This window comes from Vipera berus (assembly GCF_964194415.1).
Source record: "Vipera berus genome assembly, chromosome: 17".
NCBI classification, from domain to species: domain Eukaryota; kingdom Metazoa; phylum Chordata; class Lepidosauria; order Squamata; family Viperidae; genus Vipera; species Vipera berus.
Genome location: NC_138220.1, coordinates 505,046 through 517,583, shown reverse-complemented (window position 1 = coordinate 517,583; position 12,538 = coordinate 505,046).

The following is a 12,538-nucleotide window of genomic DNA, read 5'->3' as shown; positions in this document are numbered from 1 at the left end:
CTCCAGGATGGAAAGATTACCGTGGGTGTTTTCCAGGTTCGTTGGCAGGCGGCACACACACACACACACGAAACACAAAAGATGGTAGCTTGATTTGTGCCAAAGTCCAACCTTTCTTCAGAGAGAAAGAACTGCTGAAAGAGCAGCAAAAAATATCTGTTGACAGAGACCTTCCCCGCTGTGGGAGGATGTTGAGAATTCAATCTTGAATTTTTTGGGGGAAACGGCCTGGCTGCTGGCACACCAACCCTGCTCACTTTGTAGGGTGAAGGGGCGCATGAGGAGGGGCCCAGGAAATTGGACTTAGCGGGATCAGGCAGAAGTGATCTAATGGAGAAGAAATCATCCATTAAGCAAGCAGCGGGATGGAAATCAAAGCCACAGGAGACATATCTCCATCTGGCAAACATCTGAGGACCAGCGGAGACGGCGACGCAGGAATTAGATGGGAGCAAATTAGACAGACAAAGTTGATGCCTCAGAAATCAGGATTCAAGCTGAATCCAGGTCTGTTGACCGGACTAAGCCCATAACTCCTCGCGTTTCACGCAAAAACGATGTGGCATCCAGGAGCCCACATTGAGAAAACGATTAAGATGGCTTGAGGAGGCATCTCGAAAAGCCTGCAGAGGTATCCATCTCTGACCAAATGAAAATTAAAGGAGGAGAGAAGCCGACATCAACCAGCATCCTCCCGATCCATCTGGCTGAATGTCACGATCCAATTTTCACATGTGGTCTCCTGGGACCCCGTGGCAGAAGGTTGAAATTGTGCGACCTCTCGAAAGAACGTGTGATTTGGCAAGTCACATTTGGGATGGCGAGAAGTCTCCAGGGAGAAGGCAAGGCTGCGTAAGTCTCATGAAATCTGGGCGAAGTCACACACTGTAAAAATTCGACATCCGTGAATTAAATAATTGTGCTTTATATACAAACGCTGTTTTTTTAAAAGTGGTCCTCAGTGTACGATCACAGTTGAGCCCAAGATCTAGGTTGCTCGGCGAGAAATTTGCTAACTGAGCTTTGCTTCATCTTACGACCTTTCTCACCACAGTCTTTAAGCGAATCACTGCCATTTAACAACAAATTGTTGTTAAGGACCACCTGTATCCCACAATGGTACACCACTTAATTTTTTCAGCAGGCCCCTTCAATGAACTTTTATTCCATGGTCTGCTTGGGTGCGTATTTCATTTTTATTCGGTTTTTGTTCATTTCTTGGCAATATAAAAGTCCATGAATCAACCTCAACAAGGATGTGACCTTGATTCTCCCTCTGGTACCAAATATAATCACAAAATGAAAGGACTTTTCCATCCTGTATTTCTCGCTTGGAAACAGCCGGAGGAGTTTTACATAAAATTATCTTCGCCAATTCCAAAATAGGTTGAGCAGATCTTGATTTAAAGTAAAGGTGGAATCTCTGTCAGATTAAGGTCAATTTCTGGTGATACCAAGGGATGGATGAATATAGTTTCCTGTGACACTAATAAAGAAGCCGTTTGCTATTACATTTTTTTTGCCAGGGTGGTTCTTTAGACTTCCAAACCTACCTTCGGAATATCAGAATCCTGATTGGGTGGAAGGGACCCTGGAGGTCTTCTAGTCCAACCCCCTGCTTAATCCTGGTCAAATAGCTGTTCAGTCTGGTTTTGAAAACCTCCAGCAATGGGACACCTACACCCTCTAGAGGCAAGCCTTTCCCCTGATTAATTGATCTGGGGGGCTAGACTAGAAGACCTCCAAGGTCCCTTCCAGCTCTATTCTGATTGATTAATTGATTGAAATGGTCTAGAGTCTCTGGCTTGACCAGGGGGTTGGACTAGAAGACCTCCAAGGTCCCTTCCAACTCTATTCTGATTGATTGATTGATTGATTGATTCATTCATTCATTCATTGAAATGGTCTAGGATCTCCTGCTTCAGCAGGGGGATGGACTAGAAGATCTCCAAAGCCCCGTCCGCTGATTGATTGATTGAAACGGTCTAGGTAGGATCTCCTGCTTGAGCAGGGGGTTGGACTGGATGACCTCCAAGGCCCCTTCCAAACGCAGGATTCAATCCATGACTTCCCAGGATGAAAATCCTTCTGGAGTCGTCTGATCTGCCTCTTGACTCGCTGCTACCCCTCTGGCAATTGTCTGCGAGGGCCCCTGGGAGACCCGAGGCACTGAATGTGCGAAGCAGGTGCACATTTCAGGGAAGACAACCCGGCCTTGTTTCCACCAGACGCAGTTTGAACGTGGGAGAGGCGGTGGGGGGGGGGCCTGGTCTTCCATGCGATGAAAACCGCAACTGTCTGTCTGCCCTGGGACAGAACGGCCAGTGTTTTGGGGAGAGCCTTCAGGAGGAAGGGCCCGCTTCCAAGCAAGGTGGCGGCAACACACACACACACACACAGAGACGCACACTCTAGTGTGGTGGGTAGGGAGAGAAGGACCCACAATTCTCTTCCTCCTCCTTACAAACCCCACTCCCTTCTAGCACGGAGGATGTCACCTAGTTTGGTAATGAAACGTCTGCAAGAAAACAGCCGTGTTCGGCGAGCACCAAGGACCCCACAAACTTATGAATATTAAACAAAACTGAAGGGAAGGCAGCCTCTCCTCCTAGGATGCTTCCAGCACAAAGTTCAAGAAAACACACACACACACACACACACACACACACACACACATATAAGCTTCCTCTTATCCCAAGAATCATCTTTAATATTCATTAAGACCTAGAACCGCTGATTAATCAGGACAAAGTTAGCCAACTCTTTAATTCAATTGCCCATCCTTGTTATCCACTTTTTTAATTAAAAAAACACCTCTTTAATTGTCTTTTTTAAAAAGCACATTTAAAAAAACACTTGGATGCTGTCCGTAGTTCAGTTTTTAGAGGCTGCTAACCTGTCTGGACCCGACTGTGGGAATCAAAGCTGTTTTAATTGACTCTCCTGCCATTCCGCCGTTTTAGACAAAGGAAGGAACACTGGCTATAAGCAGATGATTGAAAAACTTAATTAGCAGTAAGCTGGTCTTCTGGAGGCTTCGCCCTTCTTTTAACCCAAGAATTACAATAAAAAAAGAAGGGGAAAAATACAATTACTTGCATTTTTTACAAGGAGATAATTCCAGAATAGATATTCCTGCGGATGAGGCTGTAAATAATCCTTTCGTCCCGACGTTTTCCAAATAGGCTGGAAATACGGTTGAATTTGAGCTTCAAGGGAATATCCAAGGGATCACAATTATACGATGCAGCAACTCTATGCAGGCAGCCTCGGTGTATGACCACAAGGGAGCCTCAAATTCTGTCGCTAAGTGAGACATTTGCAAGTACAGCTAGTCCTCAACTTCATTTAGTGAATGTTCAAAGTTACAGCAGCACTGAAAAAGGGGACTTACGACTGTTTTTCACACTTACGGCCGCTGCACTGTTCCCAATGGTCAGGTGATTCAAATTCAGAACTGACTCATCTTCACGACGGTCGCAGCATCCCCTTTTGCGACCTTCTGACAAGCAAAGTCAACGGGGGAGCCTGATCCACTTAATGACCGGGTGACTCACTTGAAAACTGCAGGGATTCGCTTAACAACGGTGGCAAGGAAGGTCATAAAAGTGGGGCAGAACTGACTTCACAGGTGTCTCGCTTAGGAAGGGATATTTTGGGGCGCCACTGCGGTGGTAAGCGGGGACAGCCTCTATTTTGCGGATTATGTGGAAATCAGCCTGTTTTTGTCGTGGAAAATGTTGCGGCCCGGAGCACTTTGGGTTGCCCAAGAAGCCCCAGGGTTCATCTCATGTAAACATACAGTAAGATCCTTTTTTAAAAAAAACGCAAGTAAAAAAGGAGAGTAATCTCAGAAGAAAAAAGATCCCAAACAACCTGATCTCATAAAAACATTCATAATTCCAAACGTTTCAAACCACCATTCAGATTCCAGGAATGAAAACTTTGCTCCTGCTGGGAAGATGGCTTTGAAAACCAGCGCCGTTTAGCTTTCGTTCTTGTCAATTTTCTGCGCCTAGGACTTCTGCCATTTCTTTAAAAACAGGCAACCAGGCTGTCCGAAAAAATGAACAACCTTCACATCTTGATGAGAATATAATGGCTGGTTGTGTCTTGCAGTGTCCTTTTGCTGCACCGAAGGAGCGCGAGGCAGTTGTCATGGAGCTGAACACAAGCCAACATAGACACTGGAAACACCTTGATTGAATCAAACCAAGGTCAGGCCGTCTCTAGCCTCCTGCATGCAAACCGACTCTAGGAACTTGCAAATTAGCTTTGCAAAAAACTACAGACCGACAGCCCCGTTGCAAACAGACACACAGAATCGTCAACAAGAGGGTTTTGGGTTCGAATCTCAGCCCTGCTGCAATATTCAGAGAGATTCCGCTTCTGCGTCAGTCACACTAAACCATAGTTTGTTTCTAAAATTAAAAAAAAAAAGACGGCAGGCTACTAGGTTAATCACCCAGGGTGCTAACTCTCCTTTTGCATTCGTCAAAGCCCAGCCAAAGTCCTTCTCCAAACCAAAATGCCTTTTTTCTTTCTTTCTTTCTTGCTTCTTGGCATCGCCTGCAACTGGCTGAGCTTTTCCCAAACGCAGTTTTGCTGCTGCAAACACGCTGCAAACACACACACACTCGGATAAAGAGTTCAAGGACTCGGGACCGACTTCTCTGCTTCTATCCATTCGCCCCAAAGCCCAAGCACAGATGTGCAAAAAATGCAGGATTTGGTCCAGTCCTTTCCTTAACTCTCATTTCCCATTTAAACCTCTGTCTGGGCTGGCCGAGAGTCGCTTCCCAATTCGCCTCCTGGTTATTTTTCTCTTGAGCCTCTCTCTCCTCAGCAGATCACTCCAGCTACTCAATAAATCACCCATCGTGTCGCCTTGCTGGTGGATCAGCTGCTTATTCATCACCAGAATCGCCCGGCGGGTTCAGGCTTTGCAGGAATCACATGTGCCCAAAAATGCTTCCTTGGGACTTTCACAGGGACTGGTCCCTGTCCCCGTTTTTCAAAAATTGGGTTAAAAATGTAGCTTGGAGCAGGCAAGGAGGGACTCTCAGCGGGACGCTGAGCACACAGAACCTGATTTTTTTAAAAAATTCTTGTCAGCATCGAGTCGGCTGTCAGCCCTGGCAAGGAGGGGGTTAAAAGCCAGCCCTGATTAAGATTTTCTTCTTCGAAATAATAAATCCAGGGTGGGTGGGAGAAAGGCGGTGGGGGGGGTGCCTATCCTTCCTGGAAACAACAGAATGGAGCCAGACTGGAAGAAGTCAGCCTTGTGAATCCTGCCTGCATAAGAAGACTTTGCAAGTCTTGTAAAAAATCGGATATTTGAGGAGGCTTCACCCCACCCTACCCCACCCACCCAACCACCCACCTCCTGGCAGGGGTCAGAGCTTTCCTGGTGTTTGGCATTCAGAAGAAAAATAAAAATAAAATCACGAACGGGCCCGCAACCACGCACGAGAGGCTAGCATCTGAAGAAGGGAATTTTTTTTCTGTGTCGAGTTCAGGGCAAGTCTGGAGAAGGTAGAGATTTCAAGCAAGCCTCACATAAATAGAATGAAGCTAGCATGCCGGATCGACCTTAATCCCCCTCCCCAAAAAACTCACAAAACATCTCGATTTATCCCCCCCCTTTTTTTTTAAAGAAAAGAGGAAAGAAGACGCTGGACGATGTTCGCCGTTGGTGTTCGACACACACACACACAATAAGGGAGGGCAGGAAAACCCCGTTCTTTGCATGAAGAAAAGATGCTGCCTATTATTCTATTATTATTAGATTATTATCTGTTATCTATCAAGCATTAGATTATCTTCTTTGGAAACTGCCCGAACAAGACTTGACCTTCATCCCACGAACGTCGCCCACCCGGATTTTGAGAGTCGCAAAGAACGTGTGAGTTTAATTCATTTTCAGAGGCAAGGATGAAACATGGAAGGATAGGGCTGGAAGGGACCTTAGAGGTCATCCAGTCCAACCCCCTGGTTGTCCAGTTTCTTCTGGAAGACGTCCACAATGTTTGGCTTTTAGGAGAAAACCCCGATTCCAAGACCGTCGGTGTCTAAGACAGATGGGCGGCATCGGACCACCCAGACTCCGGCGTCGGAATTAGCCCTTGGTCTCGACTCAGCCCAGTTCGGTCGTCTGAACGGAGCTCTCCTCCAGGGGAGATCTCCAAGGGGTCCCGGAGACCCCGCGCACGCTGCGAAGTCTGCTGCATCCCGCCCGAGAGGGAGGCGGGGAGTGTGTGTGGAGGGAGCGAACGATGCCCGCCACGCTCCCTTACACACGCGCCCGCGCGCGGCTGCCCCGGGAACGGACAGGTTCACCTTCACACGTACTCGGGTTGGCTCGCGCGCCCCGCGGGGCTGGAGGGATTTTTCCGCCAAGCTAATTTCTCTCGGTCCGGCCGGGGTCCAACCTACTCCCCACCCCCCAAAAAGAGAGGCACACGTGTCGGTGCGTGCGTGGCAGGCTGTTGCATAAACGCCCCAGCAACTTAAGGCTCGCCTTGCCCGCGTCTGGCTGCCCGTCGGAGGGCAAGTCCTGGGCAGCGGCCGGGGCGACACGCGTGACGCTCGGCTGCGCCCCAGGCCGGGGGCTGCCCGGAGGAGGGCGGCGTCGCAGTCAGCCCCACGCAGCCCTCCGAGATCCCGGGTGGCAGCCTCCGGGGGCGAGCGGCAGCGCCCCCACCCTCGCCGCGCCGGGCCAGCTGTTCCGGCCGCTGCGCCCTCGCCTGCCCAGGGAGGGGGCGGCCGCCGCGACCCCCGCCCGGAGCCGGGCCAGTTGGAGGAGAAGGCCGCCCCCTCCCCGCCCCCCGCGCGGGGAAGCCCCTCACCTGGTCGCCGGAGCCCACCGCATCCACATTGTCACGCCTGCGGTCGCGGAGACGGGCGGGAGGGGGGGGTCGCCGCTGCGGCCGGCGGAGAGAGAGCGAGAGGAGCGGGAGGGCGACCCCCGCCGCCCCCCGAAGCCGCCGCCGCCGCGGCGAAGTTGGCCCGGGCAGGCGAGGGGTCAGCGGGGGCGCCGGAGCCGGCCCGAGTGGGGGGCGCGAGCCGCCCCCCGGCAGCCGCCCGGGATCATTGGGAGGGGGGCGGCGGGCGAGGGCTCAGCCTGGCCGGGGGGGCGCCTGAGGTCAGCCGGGCCTCCTCCTCCTCCTCCTCCGCAGAGCATCCAGGCGGCGATCCCTGCCCGGTGCCCGGTGCCGCCACCGCCGCTTCCCTCCGCTTGCTGGCTGGCTCGGCAGCTGCGCCGCTGCAGCCCCGCCGGTGGCTCTGGCTGGCTCCGACGCTGCCGACGCCGCCTGGCCCAGCCCCGCCTGACGTCACCCCCAGGAGCTGGGGGGGCACGAACCCCCTTATCTTCCTTCACACACACACACCCGGCCGTGGGGCGGAGGGAAGAGGGGGGCACGCGGAGCCAGCCTGAAGAAGGGGCACCCAGAGCCCATCTGTCTCAACCGGGGGACTACCCGGGTGCTAGAGGAGAGACAAGTGGACTCCAGGGCCCATCTGCCCCAGCCAGGTGACCCCCGGGACGCTGGGGGATCCCTGAAGAAGGGGAAGGGGAGAGATTTAAAAGGAGGAGGAAGCTTTGGAACCGCCCCTTGGCTAGGCTGAACCAGGGTTTATTTAAACCAGTTTGCCAATCCAGCCACGGATAGCGGGCACAGATGTTGCTCCGGCTGCCTGCATCTGGGGCTAACTGGCAGGTGACACTGAAATAATGCTAAACTCATTTAAAGCGGCTAATGCCTTTGGGGTCTTCCCAGGTCACACGGATTAACTCTGCACTTTGTGTCCTCTAAAACTGATAATCTGACGGGCGCTCGGAGGGTGCAGGGGATGATGGGTGAGAGAGTCCTCTGAAAGTACCATGAGGTCAACATGAGGGCCTACAAAAGTTGCTGGAGATTTGGGGGAATGGAGAAGGACAGAGGGAGGGAAGGAAGGGAGGGAGGGAGGGAGGGAGGAAGGAAGGAAGGAAGGAAGGAAGGAAGGAAGGAAGGAAGGAAAAAATGATGGGAGGGAGGAAGAAGAAAGGAAAGAAGGAAGAAGGAGGATGGGAGGGAGGAGGAAGGAAAAAGAGGGAGGGAGGGAGGGAGATGGCAGGGGAATTCTGGGAACTGAAGTCCACCCATCTTAAAGTTGCCAAATTTGACAAACTCTGCACTGAAGTATCTCTCCTTTCGATCTGAGAGGCAGTAGCAAAATCCTTTGGGAATTCCACAGACAGAAAGGGAGAAAGACAGAGTTTTGAGCCAACCAATAAAATGGTTCAAAAGTTATGAGAGAGCCTACAAATGAACTGCAAGGCCTCGTTCAACTCAAAAATGGTTATTTAAGACCAGGAAAAGTAGCCTGAAATTGAAGAAAAGCTGCTTTTATTTTTGAAGGATGCAGGAGGCGAGTTTATATCCCCATTACCTCAAAAATAAAGCTCCCTGCCTCTCGAATCGTGGCGTAAATAACATAGAAGGCAATAAATAGCTCAGCTCAGTTCATTTTATACATTGGAAGAAGCCCAGAAGTTTTATTGCAATGTTTGGTGTTCCAGGGCATTTAGAGATATATATTTGCCAGCCCTTTTTGGAAAAGCACTGCTTGTGTCCACGTTCCTCTCCTCCTCCCTCCCTCCCTCCCTCCCTTTATTCTTTCTTTACTCCCTCCCTCTTCTCCCTCCTCTCCCTGTCTTCCTTCCTTCCTTCCTTCCTGGGGAATTCTGGGAGTCAAAATCCACCCATCTTCAAGTGACCAAGTTGGACAAACAATGGCTTAAACCAATGAACCGCTGTCTGCAGCTACCCCTTACATCTAGAGATCTGCATTCAGAGAGGAAAAAGACCGTCCGTTTTGTGTGGATACACAAAAATCGGTGGAACCAGCCCCGATTTAATCCCAGAAGCCCCTTTGAGGTCCAGCAAGTTGTGTGAACTCACATTGCCCAGTGACTCTAAATGTTGCACAAACTGGGTTTGCCGATAAAATGAAGTCAGCGACCGATTGCACAGAGCTGGCCTTTTGGAGATGCAAAAAGCGATTTAAGGGATGGATTCAGAGACCCGTTTTGCTTCCTTCCTGTACTTGATGCAAACGCAGGGATCCTGAAGTGTCAGAAGCCAAATGAGTAACCTCACACCTCCAGTGAACGGTGCTAAATATTTAAATATTTGCTTACTTCATCTGTCCCTATGAATCACCTTTTATTTTTCCTGCCCTCGATTGCAACTCCTGGCTAGGAATTTGGGGCTTCGATGGCATCACCCCGACTCTTCCCAAACCACACTTGATGAAAAAGATGGCTTGCACAGGCCAGGATGAGCCTCGAACCACCGTTTGCACCAAGAGTTTAAACCAGGTTTAAGGAACATCTATCTATCTGTCTCTTTTTCTCTCTTTTCTTTCTCTTAGCCTCTGAGCATGTACAAAATGCTTCTCCCTCCTTTCTGAGGTAATCCTGCAAACTGCAGGTCAGCTCAGGACAAACTTAGACTCCACTTTGGATTCTGTGTCTCTCAAAAGCGAAAACTTCCAGTCGGGAAGTTGCTAAGGTTGCCTGCCGTTGTTTATAATTTCTAAGAGCTAAATTTCCCAGAAGACAGGAACCATAGTCTCTCTTTCTTCCTGCCTTGAATGTGGCTCCTTGTTCCAATCCAGGGGGTTGCAATCCCCCCCCAGTAACCTTTCGGTCCCCCCCCCCCACCCAGCTGCACGTGGGTGCTTGGGGAAGGCTGCCAATCCCGTTTTCGCAACCTTTGCTGACAGGAGTCTCTCCAAATTTTTCCCCCCGTGGGCAGCAAGGAAGGATGCTCGCCTGGATACGGTTACTAAGGAGCTGCTTAGGATGGGGCTGCCGTTGTTAAGTGGGGAGCGCCCGGGAGGCCGGTCTCCTCGGGAGTCATTTTACAGCAGGGAAGCAGAGGAATTTCAAAGCATGGATGGTTTGGGGCAAAGTTTTCCACCTTCTCTTCCTCCCCAGTCTTTCAATGGTCTCCCAATGCAAAATCAAGCCTCCCTGTACAAGAGTAGTGTACCTCAAAATGGAGGTGCATCCCTTCTGCACTGTGTCAATCCTGCATCCTTCCCTTTGTGCATTCGCTGCAAAGTCACCCTGTAAGGGAGATGGACGGGATGGAAATTTAGTAAGTAATAAGCCCAGGCAGTCCTTGGCTTACAACAGTTTGTGTAGTAACCGTTCAAAGTTACAATGGCATTGGGGGGAAAAAGGCCGGGCAGCCATTTGAGCTGGATGGAATAAAGGGGTTGGACTAGAAGACCTCCACGGTCCTTTCCAACCCTGTTATTCTGAATTTTTAAGAACTCGCACACTTGAGTCCATTTCAAGAGGAGAGAATCTGGAAGCATTGTGAACTGAGGGACCGTTGTGGTTTTCCCAACAGCTGCAGATTGTAGCCCGCTTTTTTCCACTTCATTTGACGCTGGTCCCACGACAAGTTTAATTAGAGAGGAAGAAAGCAGATTCCGTCTTCTGAAATATCCCTTCTGGCTTCTGCTTGACTCACTCTGACAGCCATGAAGCTGATGGGAAAGTGCCACATTCAGACAAGGGGATTCATGGAATCATAGAATCACAGAGATGGATGGGACCTTGGAGGTCCTCTAGTCCATCCCCCTGCCCCCCTCCTCCCACCCTCCCTTTCTCTCTCTCTCTCTTCTCTTTTCTTTCAAACTTTCAAAGTCAACATTAGCCGGGATAATTAATGGCTTCTAATTAGCCATTTATCCTTTCTGCCCACTCCAACATGGTTGGGTCAGATGGAAATTACAAGAAGAGGCATCTTTACTTAATTCTAAGTTGCACTTGATAATTCCTTCCTACGCCAATTCATTTCGACCAATTTGAACCTTCTGGTCCAATCGGAAATGTAATTTTGATTCACGCCCAACCGGATACGATGACTTGCTAAACAAACCCCAATCGTGGTCGTAAGTCGAGGACTTATTGCTAATGGAGCACTTCACTTCTGGGTTCAGCTTGAAAATAAAGTGAAATTCGCTCGTGGGAAGCCTGTATGGAAGGGGAAACCACGACATTTGCAGACAACCCCAAGCTGGCAGGAATAGCCAACACTCCAGAGGACAGGCTGAAGATCCAGAAGGATCTGGAGAGACTTGAACACTGAGCACTATCTAACAAAATGAAATTCAGTGGTGAAAAAAGGAAGGTTCTACGTTTGGGCAAGAAAAACCAAATGCGCAGGTGCAGGATAGGTGGTACCTGGGCCAATAGCAATAATGGTGAGAGGGATCTCGGAGTCCTGGTGGAGCCGGCCGTGTGTGGCAGCAGCCAAAACAATTAACCAGTGCAACGGCTTTGCCTTCAGACCTTGTGGCTGTTGGAGTTTTTAAAGAAGAGACTGGACAGCCGTATTGGAGTAGGATGCGATAAGGTCTCCCGCCTGAACAGGGGGCTGGACTAGAAGACCTCTGAGGTCCCTTCCAACTCTTGTTATTCTGTTCTGCGGTTTCAGCTTTTTAAAGGAAAGCAATTAAACCAATGCTGGCTCGCTATGTTCTTCCTGCCTGCTACAGAGGAAGGGCTGGGGGGGGGCGAAAGGGGGGGAAGGTGGCAACCTTAATTTAGCATCACAAATCTGGCTGCACACAAAGGAATTCAGATCGAGACTTTTCAAAGCTAAGCACTTTGGGCCCGGTTGCTTAGCAGCGGCCAGGACAGATGTGTGGATCTGTCTAAAGTTAGTTCGGGCGAGTGCGCACGCTGGTGTTTCGCTCCTTAATCAGGGGCTGCCATTAAAAAAAACCCACACACACACACACACAGATGCACAAGGTTGTTGTCAAGCTTCTGCACGGGGCTTGTTAGCGAGCTGCAAATTTTTGCAGCCCTAGAAAGTCATCAGAGAGTTTCGAATCCAGCGCCCCGTCAAAATTACATCTGGGGGAGGGAGAAAGGAGGGATTTTGTGTCGGTGCGTAGGTGGGTGGGTGTTTTGCAACATGTTAAGCGAGTCACTGCGGTTGTTAAATGAATCACACCATCTTTAAGCGAATCCAATTTCCCTTCCCTCCCCTCCCCTCCCCTCTCCTTTTTCCTCCTTTCTGTCCATCCTCTGCTCTGGTTTTCAGTTCCGTTCCCACCGTCTCCCGCCCCAGCTTCCTCGTCCGATTTTGTATGATCCGCGCATCTCCAAAGTCTTCGCCGGCCTCTTCATCTAACTCCATCAAAATGTGGGCGATTGTCATTCACGGGAGCCAAGGAAGGACAGGAAGACGCCGGCTGCAAACACCTGATCGGAATACTGCTTTCTCCCAGCAGCAGAGAAAAGTGTGCCAGGTCCGTTGTAAGTTGTGTATGTTCTTCCCCCTTCTTTCTCGATGCTGTTGTGACCGGGACTCTCTTTGCCCACTGCACAGACTGGGAAGTGACACAGATGCTTGTGTTTCACATCAGGGTTGAAAGGCCCTTCTGAAAGGCCAGGACAAGTCAGGCTTCAGCTGGGATCAGAACACAGAACCTGGAATGACCAACCCCCTATTGGGGCAAGAGA